Genomic DNA, 18,352 nt, shown 5'->3' on the forward strand with positions numbered 1-18,352 from the left:
AGGGCCCCGCGCCCTAAAGAAGAGCACCTAACTTCTTAATTTTTACTCACCCGGCAGCAGTCTGGGTCTTTGGTGGCACTTCGGTGGCGGGTCCTTCAGTGCTGCGGAAGACCCGGACCGCCATCGGGTATTCAAGTCGGGCCCCACACTTCCTAAGCCGGCCCTGACAACTGTGCCCAGCGACTCGCTGAGGAAGGTGACCTGGTGCCAACTAAAACAAAGTCCCCTCCCAGCTCCCTCCTGCCTTCCCAGTCCCCCTCCCTCCCCTCCTCTCTGGGCCTCAGCAGCTCCAAGTCACACCCTGGTCCTCTCAGGTCACACTCCCTGGCGCTCTCTCCTGCTCTTTCTGCAGTTCTATCAGCCGGGTGCCCCCCACCCCCGAGTCTCTCTCTCTTTCCCTTTTCCAAATGCTGGAGCACTCTGGGGGCTCGTGGTTTTCTCAGGCCCTAGCACAGCTCCAGTCCTCCCACCTGGCTCTCCGTGGGCAGCAGGCTGGCTTTGGTGGGTGGCTATTGGTGTGTCCCTCTTTGGGGCTCAGCCCCCCCCAGCCAGTCAGATGTAACTGCCAAAAAGCACCGGGCCAGCACACTCGGCGCGTCCGTCCTCCCCTTTCCCACCCACCCCCCTGTTCAGCGTCTCGGTCTTGTGTCGTGTGCTGCTTTCGGCGGGATGAAGCCCATAAATTCTGTGCACAGCACTGGCCTCTCTAGCCCATCTAGTCATGTCTCTGTGGTTGTGAGGGAGGCTCGGTGCCCCCATGGCTGCGTGGGGCGTTGCTGTGGTTACAGGTGGATGTGGCTCTTTTCAGAGCTGGAGGTGGGGAGGAAGCTTGGTTTCAGTGCCCCTCCCCCAACAGACCTTCCCAGTCTTCCCGCAGCCCAGTGCTGCATGGGGAGCCCCAGGCCGCGTCCCATGGGTTTGGGCCACGTGCTCGGTTCCACCTTCCTACCATTCCCCTGTGCAGCGCCTCTGCCACGGTGAGATAGCCACTGGGTGCCGGAGGTGTCGCGTCCCCGGGGGAGCTCGGCGGCTTTAGAAACACTTGCGCTGGTTTGGGATTTGGCTCAAAGATCTGAGCACGAGGGAGCCTGAGCTCCCCAAGGCCAGACATCTGCAAAGGGTTCAGAGAGCAACCGCGATGGGGCAGGGTGCAGCCAGGGGCTGGCAGTGGGGAGCCCTGGAGCTGACACAGCAGGCAGCATTTCTCCAGGGCACCAGGTCAGTCTACCATGGGGAGAGAGTGTCCGGTCACTAAGTAAGTTATCCCACAGGCCACCTGCAATAAACCACTCTGGATAGGCCATGGGGCTGCCTAGGGGCAGGCTCAACATGCACCATGGCTTGAAAATGCACCATGTTATCACAGTGCAGGGCACCTGTATTCCCCCAGTGGGGGCACCTCTACTAGACTCCAGGCGCCTCGCCATCACCGCTCTTGGGTGGGAACACGTCTCTCTCCCCTCTGAGCAGGGTGTTTCCCGGCTGCACAGCTCCCTGCCTTCATCTGCTATCCCCCAGCTAGGTAAATGCCCCAGTCAAGATACCCACAGATCTTCCTAAGTGAGCACATTTATCCTTCAGATGAAGCGTCACAGAGAAAACAACTCAAGATCCCACACGTGTGCTCACCAGAGATCACCCCAACTCCGACAAGGGCTGTGGTTGAAGATCTGTCTGCTCCGGAACTCCCCCCAAAGTTCAGTCTGTCTGGTCCATTGTTTTAAAAGTGGCCTTGAAGCACATCCACTTCCCAGTGTTTGCATTCGTCCTGTCTCCTCAAAAGAAGATACGTCCCAGCCCACGATCATACAGAAGCATTTGCATTTTTAACATGACAACCTCCTAAGATACTTGAGCTTAATCAGTAAGGACGGGCATATCTGTCACACCAACATGCACACCGGCCGAGCAGAGAAGGGTGGGCTTCGCTCCCTGTCTCCGGGACCCACCGGGGCACCACTAGGCTCTTTGGCGGGGGAAGTGAACTGAGGTGTGGAGCTGAGAGCCCGCGACATGCAGGCAGGACAGAGCGAGCCCCAGAGTTCACAAAGGGACAGAGGGTGTTTCTGCACTAGGGCTGGGACACATTCCCGGTCCCTCAAGTGGCCATGCCCTCATGTCGGGGGAGGGGGAGGTGCTAAGGAGTCCACAAGCTTAGGCAGAACCTAACCCTCCACCCCCCTACGTTATTTGTCTGGCTGGAGGGACGGAGAGGTGAGGGCTGGTGCATCTCACACACACAGACCCTTCTGTGCAAGGGGAGCTGCAGATCTATGGGGAAGACGCCCTCCAGGAGAGACCAGCAGCAGCAGCAGCTCCTTCTTCTCACCCCACAAGAGAACACTGATGGGCCTGAACACTGGGCCCTACCAGTGATTACCGCGATGTCACACAGGTCTCCCATGCGGGGGACGTTGGCGCTGCCATGCCGGGGAGCGATGTATACGAGCTCGTTGCTGGCTCTCTGGGGTAGGGACAACCACTTCTTCACCATGGGAGAATAACATGACGGGGAAAGGAGTCCAGGAGAGCTGGCTGTATTTTAAAGGTTGCAGGAACAAACCATCCCAATGTGTAGAAAGAATAGTAAATATGGCAGGTGACTAGCTTGGCTTAACAGTGAAATCCTTGCTGATCTTAAAACACAAAAAAAGCAGCTTACAAGAAGTGGAAGATTGGACAAATAACCAGGGAGGAGTATAAAAGTACTGCTCAGGCATGCAAGAGAGAAATCAGGAAGGTCAAATCACACTTGGAGTTGCAGCTAGCAAGAGATGTTAAGAACAACAGGAAGGTTTTCTCCAGGTATGTTAGCAACAAGAAGGTGGTCAGGGAAAGTGTGGGCCCCTTACTGAAAGGTGGAGGCAACCTAGTGACAGAGGATGTGGAGAAAGCTAGTGTACTCAATGCTTTTTTTGCCTCTGTCTTCACAGACAAGGTCAGCTCCCAGACAGCTGCACTCTGCAGCACGGTATGGGGAGGAGGTGACCAGCTCTCTGTGGAGAAAGAAGTAGTTCGGAACTATTTAGAAAAGCTGGACGAGCACAAGTCCATGGGGCCGGATGTGCTGCATCCGAGGGTGCTAAAGGAGTTGGCCGATGAGATTGCAGAGCCATTGGCCATTATCTTTGAAAAATCAAAGATCGGGGGAGGTCCCGGATGACTGGAAAAAAGCTAATGTAGTGCCCATCTTTAAAAAAGGGAAGAAGGAAGATCCAGGGAACTACAGGCCAGTCAGTCTCACCTCAGTCCCTGGAAAAATCATGGAACAGGTCCTCAAGGAATCAATTCTGAACCACTTAAAGGAGGGGAAAGTGATCAGGAACAGTCAGCATGGATTCACCAAGGGCAAGTCATGCCTGACTAACCTAATTGCCTTCTATGATGAGATAACCGGCTCCATGGATGAGGGGAAAGCAGTGGATGTGCTATTTCTGGACTTTAGCAAAGCTTTTGATACAGTCTCCCACAGTATTCTTGCCAGCAAGTTAAAGAAGTATGGGCTGGATGAATGGACGGTAAGGTGGATAGAAAACTGGCTAGATGGTCGGGCTCAACGGGTAGTGATCAATGGTTCCATGTCTAGTTGGCAGCCGGTATCAAGTGGAGTGCCCCAAGGGTCGGTGCTGGGGCCGGTTTTGTTCAATATCTTCATTAACGATCTGGAGGATGGTGTGGACTGCACCCTTAGCAAGTTTGCAGATGACACTAAACTGGGAGGAGTGGTTATGCCCGGCTTTCCCCTGCCCCAGCTCCCTCCGCCTAGAATCATAGAATCTCAGGGTTGGAAGGGACCTCAGGAGGTATCTAGTCCAACCCCCTACTCAAAGCAGGACCAAACCCAACTAAATCATCCCAGCCAGGGCTTTGTCAAGCCCTGCTGCTGACTCCGCTCCTTGCTGGCCGAGCTCGCGTCGGCCGTACGCTCGGCCCAGCAGTATTTCCCTGTCCCGCTGTCTGCCCGTCATGGGGGCATGTTTGAACACCGCATCGATCTGCCCCAAACATCAGGGAATGTTCTAGACATCCATGGGCAGAGCCTCTCATCCTGGGGCCAGTCGGCACATCAAGCGGGGGACACAGGGAGCCGCTGGCCTCCCTTGATGGCACCATTAAACCCTGCAGCGTAAGGACAGCCCCTGCTCCCCCGCCCAGTGGAGGGTGGCCCTGGCACCCTGCATGAGGGAAGAGAAGTCAGTGCTCTCCCTGCTGGGAGCCCGAGGCCCGTAGGACCTGCCAGAGGAGAAAAGAGAGACAAAAGGTTCATTCATCCCTGCCTCCTGCTTACATCCTGCACCCTCAAAGAGGGCACCAGCCATCCATCCCACCCTTCAATGGAGGAGGGGAGGTATGTGGGGCAGGGGCAGGGCGGTCGCCTAGGGTGCTAGGATTTGGGGGGCACCATTTTCTTCGGCAGCGACCGCAGAGGCTGGATCTTCAACCACCCCAGTCGCCGCTGGCATTTAGGCGGAGGGAGCTGGGGCAGGGGAGCACTAGGAGGGCCGACTGCAGCAAGTAAGCGGGGGGGGGCAGCATGCAGGGGAACTCCACGCCTCAGCTCACCCCTGCTCCGCCTCCTCCCCGAGGACACCATCACTGCTTCACTTCTCCCACCTCCCAGGCTTGCGGTGCCTAAGCTGATTGGCGCCGCAAGCCTGGGAGGTGGGAGAAGTGGCAGCGACGGCGTCTCGGGAGGAGGCGGAGCAGGTGAGCTGGGGCGGGGGTGCCTCAGGGTGGAGGGTGGGGGTGTGGAGCTGCTGCACGGGGCGCCTCAGGGCAGAGGGGAGCTGCTGCGGGGCGCCTCAGGGCGGGGGCTCGGGGACGGGGGAGGGTGCAAGGTGGAAGTTTCGCCTAGGGCGCGAAACATCCTTGCACCGGCCCTGGGCAAGGGAGCCCCCCAACCCCCTGGTGTGATTGGGAGACTGGTGTATTGGGGGAATAGAACCCCTGGCATGGCAGGGAGAAAGGGGATGGCAGGGATAGATGTACACAGAATCTCAGGTGTGTTGGGGGAGAAACTGGAGGATCCTAGTATAGGGAAAGGGAGGGTAACACAGAACCCCTGCCATGGGAGGTAAGAGGGGGATGGAGGGCATGGGGGAGTGGATATGGGGGTGCACACAGATGCCCTCCCATTGGGGATGTGAGGGGAATGGAGGGTATGGGGGAGTGGTTATGGGGGTGCACACAGAGCCCCTGCCATGGGGGTGGGTCAAAGAAAGGAGGACATGGGGGAGTGGTTACGGGGGTGCACACAGAGCCCCTGCCGTAGGAGTGGGTCAGAGAGAGGAGGACATGGGGGAGTGGTTATGGGGGTGTATGCAGAGCCCCTGCCATGGGGAGTGGGGGGAACAGGGGTCTCTGGTATGGGGGAGAACAGGAGGGAGCACACAGAGCCCCTGGCAGGGGGAGATTGGGGGAGTTCCAGGGAGTCCCTGAAGGGGCACTATCTATCGTAACGTGGGCTTTCCTTGTTGGCCATATAAATGTCTGCTCCCTCTTTGACTCCTGCTAACTCCCTGTCCCTGAATCCTTGGCCACAGCGGTGCAAAGCGTGTTGTACAGACAAAACTACACAGGATCTTTCCAGGGGGCAAGACAAAGATGCCACATTTATTATGATAATTTGATTTATGACCAATAACTAATATCTTAATCCTTATACACACACATTATACCTAATAACTATACGCGCACACACACACACACACACATTCACACACACACATCCATCAGATGTTCTGCAGCTGCTGCATAGTTACCAGTCCTGAAGATAGCTTGAGTTTGTGGCTTGATTTTGCAGCTTGGGTTCGTAGCTTGTGGTGGTAACTGGCCAGGAAAGCTGGGCACAAGAACGAGCTGGGTCTCTGTTGGGCATAAACAGATGCCCTTCCATGTTGGCAGCAGAATGTTATCCTGCAAAGTTTTTCATCTTACCCATCCTTTTTGTAGGCTTTAGTTTGAATCCAGAGTCTATAGGTCTTGCTGTGTCACGCTGCCTCTGGGTTTGGTGATTGATCACCCGTCAATTGCAGGAGTGACTTTCAGCCTCGGACCTGGCTTTGATTTTCCTTTTATTGTACCTTTTCTTTTTAGGGTGGACTCTTCTTACTTTGTTAGGGCTCTTGTCTGCATCTTTAGCCGGTGGGGTTTGAACTCTATTTCATCAGGACAGGCTGGGGCTGGAGGTTGATTCCATCATCCATACATACCTTAGGCCTTGGCTACACTTGAGAGTTGCAGCGCTGGTGGTGGCTTTACAGCGCTGTAACTCACTCCCTATCCACACTGGCAAGGCACATACAGCACTGTATCTCTGCGGTTGCAGCGCTGCTTGTACTCCACTTCCCCGAGAGGAATAAAGACTATTGCGCTGCTGCTGCAGCGCTGTGCCGCCAGTGTGGCCACCCAAAGCGCTGTGATTGCCCTCCAGAAGTATTCGGAGATATCCCAGAATGCCTGTTCTAGCCAATCTGCTCATCAGTTCGAACTCTACTGCCCTGGCCTCAGGTGACCAACCGTCAGACCCGCCCTTTAAATTCCCCGGGAATTTTAAAAATCCCCTTCCTGTTTGCTCAGCCAGGTGTGGAGTGCAATCAGTGAATCTTTCCAGGTGACCATGCCTCCACGTGCCAAACGAGCCCCAGCATGGAGCAATGGCGAGTTGCTGGACCTCATCAGTGTTTGGGGGGAGGAAGCTGTGCAGTCCCAGCTGCACTCCAGACGTAGGAATTACGATACCTATGGACAGATATCAAGGGCCATGATGGAAAGGGGCCATGACCGGGACGCCCTGCAGTGCAGGGTTAAAGTGAAGGAGCTGCGGAGTGCCTACTGCAAAGTCCGCGAGGGAAACCGCCGCTCCAGCGCTGCCCCCACGACCTGCCGTTTCTACAAAGAGCTGGACATGATACTTGGGGGTGACCTCACCTCCACTCCGAGGACCACCATGGACACTTCAGAGCGGGGGGAGGAGGAGGAGGAGGAGGAGGAAAGCGAGAGTGAGGGTACTGGGGTCAGGGGAGACACCCCGGAGTCCCTGGAGGCATGCAGCCAGGAGCTCTTCTCAAGCCAGGAGGAAGGTAGCCAGTCGCAGCAACCGGTACTTGGTGGAGGACAAACAGAAGTGCGGCTTCCCGGTAAGCAGCTTTTATTTTCAGGATGGAAATTTTTCGGGAGAGGAGGGTTAGGGCTGCATGCATGCCTAGATGCGGAATAGCGCATTGATGTGGTCTATCACGTCGGTAATCTCTTTGAAAGTCTCATGCAGAACATGGCAATGCGCTTGCGCAGGTTTATTGGGAGAGCCACTGTGGTCCTTGTCCCAGTCAGGCTAACGTGTCCGTGCCACTGTGCCGCGAGGGGTGGGGGGACCATTGCTGCACACAGGCAAGCTGCATAGGGGCCAGGGCAGAAGCCGCATTGCAGTAGAAGACCCTCCCTTGCTTCCCAGGTCACCCTCAGCAGCGAGATATCTTCCAGGATAAACTCCTGTGGAAAATGTGGGGACAGTGTTCAGTGTAGGTGCCCCCTGCAGCTGTTGGCTCTCCCCAAGGCACAGAAACCCAGAGGACAGTACAGCCCTGAAACAATCAGTCCCCCTTACTCACAATTTCGGGGCTCCCATGGGTTATGTGCGCTCTCTTTGGGATGGGAAAATTATGCTATTGTGAAGACTGTGTGTGCCCTCCGTAAGTGCGGGGGAATCATTACTCTGTCTGGTATAAACAATGCTGTTTCTGTTAAGTGTTGCATTTTGCCTTTACAGATGCAACCTTGAGATCTCGGCTGTCCGTGTCATCACCGGCTGAGAGACTGCAAAACCTCCGGAAGAGACCGCGAAAAAGCAAAGACGACATGCTGCATGAAGTGATGCATCAATCTCTCACAGAGAATCAAAAAGCGCAGGAGTGGAGGGAGAGGGAAAGCAGGATCCGCAAGGAAAACGCAGCGCACCGGAAGCAAAGCACAGAGCGGCTGATAAGCATCCTGGAGCGCCAAGCAGACTCTATCTAGGCGCTCGTAGCCATGCAGGCGGAGCACTACCGCACCCGCCCGCCCCCTGCAGCCCTTGTCCCAAAGCTCTTTCCCTTGTGCCCCCATGTCAGCTCCAACCCCCTGTAACGCGGGTCGACTCACCCCCACAGCGCCTCCTACTGGTGCTTCTGGGAATTAGCTCTGTTCAGCACCGGAGCGCCCTCTGCAGGCTGGTGATCCACCTGTTCTCAGGCCCCCCGTGTCCCTCCCTGGACCCAGTGCCCCTTTTCTCCGGGGTGCTGCCCCCTGGCAGTAACCCCTTTTCTAAGGTGACCATTTTTTTCAAATTTAAAACCAGGACATTTAAAATAGCTCAGCCAGCATGAGTAATAGTCGCTATCGTAGAATATAAGTTGAAAAAATATTGCGGAGTATGCTTCTTTTTTTTTCTTTAAGTGAAAGAATACAATAAAATGTACTTTTATTTATATTATATATTATGAAAGTAATTTTGCAGGGAAAAAAAACAAATATTTGATATGGGTAGATTAGTACATAATTGTATACTTAGGATTTTGGAATCCAAGTAATAAAGAAACAAGTGTAGCAGTAAAACAAAATGGTTTTAATAAAAAATGGTACAAAAGTACTTAATCTACATTCCTAATTTTGCTTCTTATATTTTTGTGAAGAGTGGATTGATTTTAATAATAATTCGTTTTCCTGGATGTTTTTATAAAATTCCATGCAAGTTTGGTTAAAATTTATATTTAGTAATTAGCAAACATTTCAAAGTTTCAATATGTAATTGAGTTTTATCACTGGACCAGATATTGTTCATCAAAGAAAAAAGACGGTGGGCAGGTGCATTGGTTCCTGGTAAACAGAGACAATATTCTACCAATTTGCCAATATTTTTGTAGGAAACATCATTTTCACTGAAGGCTTTGAATATTTCAATCCATCTGTTCGATACTGGTACAGAATTTTGTCTCCAGTGAGTAATTTTTTCATCTGTAATGTAGCGCAGGAAAAAGCAGGTTTCATCAAACAGTTCATCTTCTACTAAATTGATTTCAGAAAAATACTGAAGAATGTAATCACTGCAAACTTGAATGTTGTCATGGGTTTTGTTAAACACTAAACTCACCCAATTGAATTTTTCGGTATGCTTAATAAGTCCTTCCCATTCCTCTAGATATTGAATACATGTGTCATAAAATTCTACCACTTTTTCTTTGAAAATAGCAGGTTTTAATATGCCTTCTTCCTCAAGCTGCTTCAAATTTTGCCGCACCTGTAACGGCAAGAAAACGTTTGCTTTTCTGTCAGCTAATTTTGTTTTTAAGTCACTGTAAATATTGCTAGTTTCTATAATAGAAATCTCCTGTCCTTCTATTTTCAAAACAGCATTGTGGAACATTGATGACATGTTATGCAAAAAGTAAAGCCAAGACTCTGTCTCTGAATTATCAAAATAATTTGTGATAATTGTGGGGCTCTTCTCGTTTGAGGCAAAATATCATTTTAAGGCAGGATATATTTGTAGGACGCGCTCAATCGCGGGTCGTAACGCCAACCATCGTGTGGCACTGTATCCCAAGACTTTCTTATATTCGATGTCCACGAATTCACAAAATTCTTTCAATTCATTAACACGCACTGTATATATATAAAAGTATGAATAAATCTTGGTGATGAAAGTTTGCACATCAATTGGTACACAGTCGGCTGCAGTTTGTATAGCATTGTTCAAAATATGAGCAGCACAACCAATTCCCACAAGCTCTCTTCCACCCAAATTTGATTTCAACTTGGTAAAAATGTTGTTTTTCCCACTTCTTCGCATTCCTCCAAAGTTAGTATTGGTGTTGTCAGCACAAAATCCAAGTACCTTGGTATCTAAATGATATTTTTTTAACACTTCCAAAATATAATCAGTAACTATGTCAGATGTTTCGCCTGGCAAATCTTACTTCCAAAATTTTGACGTGTATTCCAGACTGGTATGAAAAATATCTTATTATGGGAATCAACTTTACTTCCTTGTGGTTTGATGCATCCGAATAAATAGAAATAAAATTTGCAGCATCTAAATCCTCTTCCAATAACTCTTTCGCATAAGGCACCAGCACATCAGTAACTATTGCCTCGCATTTTGTTCTAGAACATGTAAACCTGGCATCAAAACATGTTTTAATCAGTTTGCAGGTACAATCCATTGATCGGAATGAGTGATTATGCATTACTGTGTGGTACGCCCATAAACCTTCAGCTGCAGCTAGTTTTCTTTCAGCATCTTCAAATTGTTTTTTCTTAAAATATGATGTCACACTTGTACTTGCAATTGCTGCAGACATGGCCCATTTATGTTTGACTGTTTGTATGTGGTTTTCAATGTCGGTTTTTCCACTGTTTGCAATAGAAAATATACTTCTGCATTTTACACATTCCACCTCACTATTGTCATTATTAGTACTTGCTTTGATGAATGTATATTTCGATTTTAACTCACCATGTTTTGGCGCCATGGGTGTCCAAAAATAAACAAGTATCAGAGGGGTAGCCGTGTTAGTCTGGAGCTGTAAAAGCAACAAAGAATCCTGTGGCACCTTATAGACTAACAGACATTTTGCAGCATGAGCTTTTCGTGGCTTGCATCCGAAGAAGTGGGTATTCACCCACGAAAGCTCATGCTGCAAAACGTCTGTTAGTCTATAAGGTGCCACAGGATTCTTTGTTGCAAAAATAAACAATTATTACAAACTTTCGTTGGATGTCGGTCTTGGTCTGAGGGGGCGAAGTCACCGGTCCAGGATCGAGGGGGGGCGAAGACGCTGGTCCTGGTCCAAAGGGGCGAAGGCATCGATCCTGGTCCAAGGGGGCGAAGTCATCGGGTCCAGGCGAAGCAGCAAGGTGCGCCATGAAAACGGCGGAGCGAAAAGCTCGAGTAACCGAGAGAGCGCGGAGCTCTGAGGGCCAATGTCACGGTCCGAAGATGCCAGATCACTGGTGCCTGTCCTGTGCTGCAGAGGGCCTTTTATAGTCCGAAGCTAACACCGAATTGGTCGATTTTTGGCGGGCTCTTTGTGATGACGTTATCATCGAGTTCCCACGGGTCGGGCTGTATGTAATGCGCGGGAGTATTATCGAAGAGTCGCCGCAGCCACAATATAGTGAGAGTGCGTGTGCTGAATGCCGAGTATTGCCGAGATCCAACGACGAGAACCGTCGTGTAAAATAAAACTAAAACTAGGATAAATTAATAAAATTGATTTAGGATGGTTTATCAAGGATTGATTTGATGTACTCAATCTTTTGATAAATTAATAATTTTTGAATTTGTAGTCCTAAACTGTACTGGTTACATCTCACGACTAACCAGACCAATGTCCAAAAAACCAGTACTGTACTGGTAAAACCAGTACGTATGGTCACTTTACCCTTTTCGCTCTGGGCTTCCCCTTTTCTCCGGGGAACCCCCACCCTCTATCCCTACCTTGCCTCAGTATGTGGCTACTGTCAGTCATTGTCTAGCCCCACACCCTGGGGCAGACTGCAGTATCAGCCTATTCATCGTTGGCAGGGTTGGGTTTGGATCTGCTGCTTTGGCCTACCTCTGGGCTGCCCTCTGCAACCCCCAGTACCCGTTGGCCTTGTGCTAGGCCACAGCCTGGGGCTTTCCTGGCTAGACCTCCTCAGCTCCTCAGCCTTTTCCCAGCCCTGCTTCCCAGCCTTTTCCCAGCCCTAGGTACTTATCTCAGCTCCTAAGCAGCCAGGCCCATCTCCCTCTGAAGGCAGAGAGAGACTGTCTGGGCTTCTGTCTTCCCTGGCCTTCTTATAAGGCCCTGTTCAGTTTGGGGCGTGGCCCCAGCTGCAGCCACTTCCCCAATCAGCCCAGCCTAAAGGCTGTTTTCTCCTGCCACAGCCCTATCCCAGGGCTGTTTTTAACCCCTTCAGGGAAGGAGCAAGGGTTCACCCTGCTACACCTCCCTTCCCCAACATCCGGGTTCTTACCACCACCAGCTGCCTCCAACACCTGTATGTTCACCAACCAGCCCTGAGAACTACGACCCTTACCCTTTGCACTCAACCCCCATCGCCATGCAGTATAGCCATCCTGAAGTGCAGCACTCATTGCCCAGCACTCCAGACAGGACATACGCAAATCTGTGATTGTATAGTTCCCCACCCCACCCCATTGCCCTTTCAGATTCCCCAAAAGTTGTGTTTCTTTTAATAAAGTAATTTTATTTTCAATAAATGAATTTTTGGCTTTGAAAACAGTCTTTATTATTGCATAAAGTTAGAGATACCTTAGCCCAAGAAAAGCAGCAAAGAGTCTTGTGGCACCTTATAGACTAACAGATGTTTGGGAGCATGAGCTTTCGTGGGTGAATACCCACTTCGTCGGATGCATCCACGAAAGCTCATGCTCCAAAACGTCTGTTAGTCTATACGGTGCCACAAGACTCTTTGCTGCTTTTACAGATCCAGACTAACACGGCTCCCCCCCTGATACTTAGCCCAGGAAAGAAACAGGCACTGCAAATCAGCTTAGCAAACACAGATTCCTACTAACATTGTAACCACTGCACTTCACTCTCGTGCAGGGCACCAAACATTACTGTTGGTTTTCAGCCTCAAATTCCTCCCTCAAGGCATCCCTAATCCTTGCAGCCCTGTGCTGGGCCTCTCTAGTAGCCCTGCTCTCTGGCTGTCCAAATTCAGCCTCCAGGCGTTGAACCTCGGAGGTCCATGCCTGACTGAATCTTTCACCCTTCCCTTCACAAATATTATGGAGGGTACAGCACGTGGATATAACCGTGGGGATGCTGTTTTCGCCCAAGTCCAGCTTCCCATACAGAGATCGCCAGCGGCCCTTTAAACGGCCAAAAGCACACTCCACCGTCATTCGGCACTGGCTCAGCCTGTAGTTGAACTGTTCCTTGCTGCTGTCAAGGCTCCCTGTGTAGGGTTTCATGAGCCACGGCATTAATGAGTAAGCGGGGTCTCCAAGGATCACAATGGGCATTTCGATGTCCCCTACTGTGATCTTCCGCTCTGGGAAAAAAGTCATGCAGCTTTCTGAACAGGCCAGTGTTCCGAAAGATGCGTGCATCATGCGTTAATGTTAATGAAATGCCCATGGTGATCCACAAGCACCTGGAGAACCATAGAGAAATACCCCTTCCGATTAATGTATTCGAATGCTAGGTGGGGTGGTGCCAGAATAGGAATATGCATCCCATCTATCGCCCCTCCACAGTTAGGGAAACCCATTTGTGCAAAGCCATCCACAATGTCCTGCACGTTCCCCAGAGTCATGGTTCTTCTCAGCAGGATGCGAGTAATGGCCCTGCAAACTTGCATCAACATGATTCTAACGGTCGACTTTCCCACTCCAAATTGGTTCGCGACCGATGGGTAGCTGTCTGGAGTTGCCAGCTTCCAGATTGCAATAGCCACCCGCTTCTCCACCGCAGGGCATCTCTCAATCTCGTGTCCTTGTGCCGCAGGGTGGGGGCGAGCTCCTCACACAGTCCCAAGAAAGTGGCTTTTCTCATCTGAAAGTTCTGCAGCCACTGCTCGTCATCCCAGACATCCATGACGATGTGATCCCACCACTCAGTGCTTGTTTCCCGAGCCCCAAAGCGGCGTTCCACAGTGCTGAGCATGTCTGTGAATGCCACAAGCAATTTCATGTCATACGCGTTACGTGACTCGCTATCATTGTTGGACTCCTCACTGCCACTTTGGATCTTAAGGAATAGCTCAACTGCCAAACGTGATGTGCTGGTGAGACTCGTCAGCATACTCCTCAGCAGTTCAGGCTCCATTTCCCGCAGACCAAAACGGAACACAGATCGCACTGCACAGAAACCGTTGAAAGATGGCGCCAAATGTGGACGGAAAAACAGGGATTGCTGAGATGTGAAGCGATGCATCACGGGGCGTTGGGACAGGAACCAGAATGCCCCACACCCTCTGCCCCCTTCCCACAACCCACAGTGCCAGAATGGGAAGAGGTGCTCTGTACAACAAATGCAATTAAAAACCTGAAAGTCCCCAGTGTGTGCCTGGCCGCCAGTGATAAAGGTGCTGGATAGGGTTGCCAGGTGTCCCATTTTCAACTGGATGCCCGGTCGAAAAGAGATCCTGCTGGCTGTGCTCGCCCGGTTGGTGGTGCCACACAGCAGGGCTGGCAGGCTCCCTGCTAGCCTCTGTGCTGCGTGGCTCCCGGGAAGCAGCCAGCATGTCCAGCTATTAGGCTTATGGGTGGCCAAGGGGCTCCGCGTGCTGCCCCCGCCCACAGGCGCAGCTCCCATTGGCTGGGGCAGGGCAGGGGATGAACTAGCACGACTCGTGAGCGCTCACTTAAGGTGGCTGCCAAAGGGTCGTGGCACACGCCTCTCCTGCTGCTGCTGGCCCTCTTCTCCTCGCGCTCCTCCTGTGGCTGGGCCCAGCTGCGGCGTGTGCTCCTGCAGTGACCCCGCGGTCTGTCACCCCATAGCTGGCACCCAGGAGTTCCAGGTATGTATCCCCGTCTCCGAGTGCTGGGAATGGGGCTGCTGGAGGGGAGGGGAGGAGAACGAGATCTGTTGGGATGCAAGGAGGTGCTGGGAAGCAGAAAGACAGTCCCTCAGGGAGGTAGGGCTGTGCCCAGCTGAAACTGGGATGAAGACTGGGTGGCCGGAACGTCCGGTCGAAAAGGGACCCTGGCGAATCCGGTTGACACTGCCGACTGGGCCATTAAAAGTCCAGTTGGCAGCACAGTGGGGATCCAGGGGACTCCCTCCCTGCCCTGGTACCGCACGGCTCCTGGAAGCGGTTGTGATGATCCTGTGGCCCCTAGGCACATGGGTGGCCAGGGAGGCGCTGCGCACTGCCCCCACCTTATTACTGGCTCTGCAGCTCCCATTGGCCTGTATCTGCGACCAATGGGAGCTGTGGGGGCAGCGCCTGCGGGTGCTAGGGCAGCACGCGGAGTCTCACTGGCACCTAGGCACTGCAGAGACCTGGCGGCTGCTTCTGGAGAGCTGTGGTAAGCACCGCCAAGACCCCGAATCCCCTCCCATACCCCAAACCCCTGCCTCAGCCCAGAGTTCCCTCCTGCACCCAAACTCCCTCTCAGAGCCCGCACCCCTCAGCCCCCTACCCCAGCCTGGAGCCCCCTCCTGCACCCCAAACCCCTCATCCCTGGCCCCATCCCAGTGCCCTCACCCCCAGCTGGAGTCCGCACCCCCTCCTGCACCCAAACCCCCTGCCCCAGCCAGGTGAAAGTGAGTGTGTGTGTGGGGGGACAGCGAGTGACAGAGGGCGGGGGGATGGAGCGAGCAGAGGCAGGGCCTCGGAGTAGGGGAGGGGCAGAGGTGTTCGCTTTTGTGTGACTAGAAATTTGGCAACCCTAGTGCTGGAGGCCGATTAGAAAACTCAGTTCCTGGTGTGGGGTTCAGTAATTGCTCAGCCCAAGGTGCTGGAGAAATCCTCTGTATTCAGCCAGGCAGCTCCAACTCCCTCGGCCTTGCAGGAGGAGGCTCCGGCACCCCCTCCCCAGCCTGCTACCCCCTGACAGGTACAGGTCCCCACCGCACCTGAGAGCTAAACTCAACGGCACGGGCAACCCCCGCCCCTGGCTGGAGACATGAGCCCCTCGCTCTGACACCACCTGCCAGAGCGCCCAGCAGCAGGGGAGCGTCCCAGCGTGGGCGGTGGGTATAATAGGCAAGCGGGGGCGGGGCCTCCCCAAACAGCCAGGCTGTGGCCCCACCCATGCTCCGCCCTGAGGCTCCGCTCCCATGTGCTGCTCTTCCCCCATGGCCCCGCCCACACTGCGCCTCCTCCCTCCCTCACTCCGCCTTTCCCCCGAAGCTGGCAGGGGCTCAGAGCAGCTGGGGTGGACAGGCTGCCACTCAGGGTGGCTTGGGTCAGCCGGCAGCCAGGCCTAAGGCTGGCTAGTGGCCTGGGACTTGGGGCAGCTGGAGTGGGTGGGCTGAGGCTCTGGGCAGTTCGGCCAGGGCTCCTCCGGCCACAATGGGGGCTCGGGGATCCCCTGGCTCCGGCATGGGGCAGGGGCCTCAGGCAGAAGGGGAGGGACAGGGGGCAAGCCTCCCGGAAGAGGGACGTCATGCACCACCCAGGACCAGCCCTTACTGGGAAAAGGAGGCTCCAAGGTATCATTCAAACCATGACAAATAACACAGGTTACTGGAGACCTGCCAGTGCCAGTGTCTAGTTCCCAGCCCAGAAGCCAGAGGGCTGCACCGTGGTGGGGAGGTCGAGGAGCTGCCTGGCATGGACGCTCCGCCTGGTGTCAGGGGTGAGGCGCTGGGCAGAGACGTTACAGGGGAGAGGTGCGAGATTATTGGCCCGATGTCCTTGGCAGCCAGCTGTAGCCAGGCAGAGAGCGGCTCTAACCCCACAGGCTGCCGGGCAGGAGCCGAGCTGCCCTGGACAGAGAATGGTTCTCCCCAGCCTTGTCAGCCCCTCCTTCGTGGGCAGGTCTCCAGAGAGCCAGAGCAGCCTTGCCCGTAGCTCCCGCTCTCGCTCCACCTCCTGGCTCTGCCATAGTGCTGAGCCCGGGCTCTGGTCTCCATACGCTTAGGGCTGCCCCGGTTCCCCTGCAGCAGCTGTCATCTCAGCTTGCTCTCTAGCGGCATCCCCAGCCCCCTCCCCCCCCCAGCCCCTGCCATTGGCTGGCTCCCTGCAGCCCGCTTTGTCTCGCAGACTCTTTCAGCAGGAAGTTTGAAACCAGCTTCCTGACCACCTGGCTCCTGCTGCCCTCTGGGTGCTGAGCTGCCCTGATCTCACTCGCCACGGCCCTGGCACCGGCACAGCCCCGGCGTTGGGAGTCCAGCCTTTCCGCTCTGCTGGGCATAGGGGCTTAGCGCTTACCCAGCTTTCAGGCTGGCTAAATGGTACAAACCCAGCCTGTGGAGGCCAAGCCAGGCCAGGCAGGATCCAGGCAGGGCTGTTGCATTAGAACAGTGGGTTTATTGAGGACACAGGCGCGGCTGACGGCGCAGTCACTGGAACGGCCTGACCCAGGGCTCCTGTCGCGTGGCCAGGGGGCGTCTCACCAGGGAAGAACTTTCCCTTCCCAGCTCACAAAGGCCCCGTTCTCCTTCTTGGAGAGTGTGGGGGTCCCTCAGACACTCACATCCACCGTCAGTGGGGCTTGCACAGGGCAAAGGAGAGTGAGGGGAAGGAGCCTGGTGGGAGGGGAGAAAAAAGCACCCACGGGGTCAGCTTAGGAGAAGGGAACCTGTCAGAGGGTGACTGGTCCTCTAAGGGGAACTGGGCCCAGCCCCATCTCTGGCTGATCAGCTGCAGCTGCGGGGCAGAGATCAGACAGCTTGGAGATGCCTCCTCACAGGAGCCAGCAAGTGCTTAGTGAGCGTCAGAGCGCAGGGAGGGGGCAGGCTCCGGCAGGGGAAAGCAACCGGTTCATGTGTGACTCAGGCTCAGTGCAGTGCTGCTGGGAGCAGGCTGGGAAGGAGAAGAGAGCACAGAGGGTCGACTGGAGGCCCAGGCACATGAGCTGTGGACAGGAATCCTGTAGGGTAGCCAGGTCCCTGCAGCAGACCCTGGGCTGGGGAAAAGGCCATGAGTGAGAAGCTGAACTTGTGTTACATGGTTTGATTTGGAAGGGAAGGGAATGGAGCACAAGGACCTCAGAGCAGCCAGTCTTGGCCATTCTGCCCCATGGACCCAAATGTGACACACACACACCCCACTCTCATACCTCTACACAGGGGGTTCTCAAACTGGGGGTTGGGACCCCTCAGGGGGTCACAAGGTTATTACATGGGGGGGGTCGTAAGCTGTCACCCTCCACCACAAACCCTGCTTTGCCTCCCGCATTCATAATAGTATTAAATATATTAAAAAGTGTTTTCAATGTATAAGGGGGGTCGCACTCATTGGCTTGCTGTGTGAAAGGGGTCACCAGTACAAAAGTCTGAGAACCCCACTCTACACCCCTTATGACAGCCAAGGAGAGTCAGTGCCAGGGGAGCACCATTGCCGAGTCTCCTCTCAACCCATTCCAGCCAAGGGCCAGCTAGACCAGCTGCCACTCCGGCTACACAAACCCTGCCTGCTACACTGGCTCTAACAGCCCCGTCAGCTGGGCCTCTCCAGCCTGACAGCCCGGGCGTCCCTGCCTCACACTGCCCTGTGCTCCGGACACGGCTTCCTTTCTTCCCCTGCCTCTCGCCCTAGGAACTGAGGACGAGCTCCCAAGGGGCCGGGAGCAGAGATTCAGAGTGAGTCCCGAGAGCTGCCCCTGCAGCTAAGACAGGTTCTCAGCTCGCCCTGGCCATCCCCAGGCCCAGTCAGCTGCCACTGCTGGGGAGCGATAGAGAAAGCAGCT

Source organism: Mauremys reevesii, linkage group 16 (genome assembly GCF_016161935.1).
Source record: "Mauremys reevesii isolate NIE-2019 linkage group 16, ASM1616193v1, whole genome shotgun sequence".
Taxonomy (NCBI): domain Eukaryota; kingdom Metazoa; phylum Chordata; order Testudines; family Geoemydidae; genus Mauremys; species Mauremys reevesii.